Source organism: Rhagoletis zephyria, unplaced genomic scaffold (genome assembly GCF_001687245.7).
Source record: "Rhagoletis zephyria isolate East Lansing unplaced genomic scaffold, Rhagoletis_zephyria_1.1 Rzeph_scaffold_01510, whole genome shotgun sequence".
Classification (NCBI taxonomy): Eukaryota; Metazoa; Arthropoda; class Insecta; order Diptera; family Tephritidae; genus Rhagoletis; species Rhagoletis zephyria.
Genome location: NW_016158594.1, coordinates 83,985 through 86,477, shown reverse-complemented (window position 1 = coordinate 86,477; position 2,493 = coordinate 83,985). Strand labels below are relative to the sequence as shown.

The following is a 2,493-nucleotide window of genomic DNA, read 5'->3' as shown; positions in this document are numbered from 1 at the left end:
TTTTCCCGTACTTCTTAGGCCTTTGCAATTTTATGATGCTGCGTTATTTTAACCGATTTGATAAAACCGATTTTCGATAAAAAGGCACACAATAAAACTTCGCCATCTTAAAATTATAAAATATGAAAATTCATAAAAACTGGCTTCAATTTCGTCACTTTTCGGTCCAACCCGGAACTCCTAAGAGTTATCTGAAAGCTTCGAAAATAATTTCATACCTATTTTTATACCCAACCTCATAATTTTCCGTGCGAAAACCTTTGGTTTTCAAAAATCGGTTCATTAAGGCCACTCTAATACATACATATATATATATTACTATAAATATAAGTAAAAGTGGCGTTTTAAATAAAATTTGGTAATAGTAGTCGGGATATTATAACAACGAATTCCTTAAACACTATTTGCAGCAACATTGTGAAAGTGATAAATTCAGTTGAAGAATACCTCCATTAATATCCCCACCGAGTTTTATAATAAAGTTCCGTATACTTTGAATGATATAGCTACTGGTTCCGTAATGGAAATCTCAGTCGTTTATATTACTGCTGTGCATTAAAAAATTTACGTAGCAAAGGATATTTTCGTATGAATGCAGTATTTTGAGAAAAACCCACAAGTATGCATTTTTAGAATAAAAAAGGCTTATTTTGCGAAAAAAAAGTATAGATACGAGCGTTATTCATGCTGTGGCTGTGCTGTGATACATATTTTGCCTTCAAAAGTCAAGTTTTACATTTAAACTTTAAACCTAAAATAATCGTAAGTTGTGTTGTAGTAGAATAAAAGAACTGTTGATCACCCGTAATTTGAAACATTGATTTTATGTTATGATCAGTAGGCAATATTAAAAACAAATGTGATTTTTTGATGGGTTTTGCAATTTTAATTCACTGTAATTTATGTCGAAAATACAAAGGGAGTAAAAATATATTAACCGCCATATTTATTTTAAATTTCAGTTAATGTACACATGCCTAAGGATCGAGTAACACAAATGCATCAAGGTTATGGTTTCGTGGAATTTCTCAGTGAGGATGACGCAGATTACGCTATCAAAATTATGAACATGATTAAATTGTATGGAAAGCCGATTCGAGTAAACAAAGCTTCTGCTCACCAGAAAAATCTGGATGTGGGCGCAAATATTTTCATTGGCAATTTGGATCCCGAGGTAGACGAAAAACTACTTTACGATACTTTTTCCGCTTTTGGTGTTATTTTACAAACTCCTAAAATTATGCGTGACCCAGAGACTGGTAATTCAAAGGGATTTGCGTTTATTAATTTCGCTAGTTTTGAAGCCTCTGACGCAGCTATGGATGCTATGAACGGTCAATACCTCTGCAATCGCCCGATTTCAGTGTCGTACGCATTTAAGAAAGATTCTAAAGGAGAAAGACATGGATCAGCGGCCGAACGTTTATTAGCAGCGCAGAACCCTTCATCACATGCTGATCGTCCCCATCAGTTGTTCGCAGATTCACCTGTACCAAATATGGTCGCCGTTATTCCTGGACAAATTATTCCACCCCCACCTCTTATGGCTCCACCGCCTCCACCTGTATCATCAAACAGCATGCTTCCGCCTCCCCCACCAGTTCCACCTCCACAAGTAGCAGGTTTTCCTGCTGCCATACCCCCTCCTCCACTTCCACCACTTTCTACTGGTCAGCCACCCCTGCCACCACCAGTTGGTATTCCACCGCCACCACGCATGGCTAATTACGGAACAGCACCTCATCCACCTTTTCCCAATGGCATTCCTCCAGTTCCTTCCCGCGTCCCGCAACATAACTGGAGACCGCAAGGATTTCCAGCTCCACCTCCAGTTGGATACCAGTACTAATGAATCACAATTTAAATATAAAATTTCCAATTTGTATGTATATTTATGTGTTTAACTGCGTAATAAAAAGGAAATTGACAGTGTATAAAAAACATGCGGTAAACAAGGGTACGGTTTATTTATTTGTACAACGATTTTGGGTTGCCGTGCCCAAACGCGTGATTCAAATGAAAAAACTTTTACACACACTTGTAGACAAGAGTTCACGCTTTATTATAAAAAGAAAATTTACTCCATTTCGTTTAGCGGGGTTTTGGGGGCCACGCCCCGCGCCCTCCACCCCAAAATCCTTGTACAACTAAGTAAACATTTCCCGTGACAAATGTTTTATGATGTAAATGCAAGTATTTAAAACAGTGTTGCCAACTTTTGATTTTCAAAAAGCACCAAAAACTTGGAAAAAAGCGTTTTAACACACTAAAAGCACCAATTTCTTTGAACCAAGGATGCCTTTTCATAAAGCTGATGCCAGATAAAAGTTTGTAGCTCTGCGTGACATTTATAACTTTGCCAGCAAAGCGACAGACGCAAAAGGTATGCCACAATGAACGCCCCGAAAACAATTTTGTACTGCTTTTTTACTCGTCAAAATTGCTATGGATTTTATATATTTGGTCAAAAATATCAGCAATGCAATTAAGTTT

The 2,493-nt window shown here is 37.3% G+C and overlaps 1 pseudogene; it reads left to right on the top strand.

The window, feature by feature from the left end:
- The first annotated feature begins 958 nt into the window (after positions 1-958).
- LOC108364255 (splicing factor 3B subunit 4 pseudogene) lies at positions 959-1,952 on the top strand (annotated as a pseudogene).
- Positions 1,953-2,493: the final 541 nt, after the last annotated feature.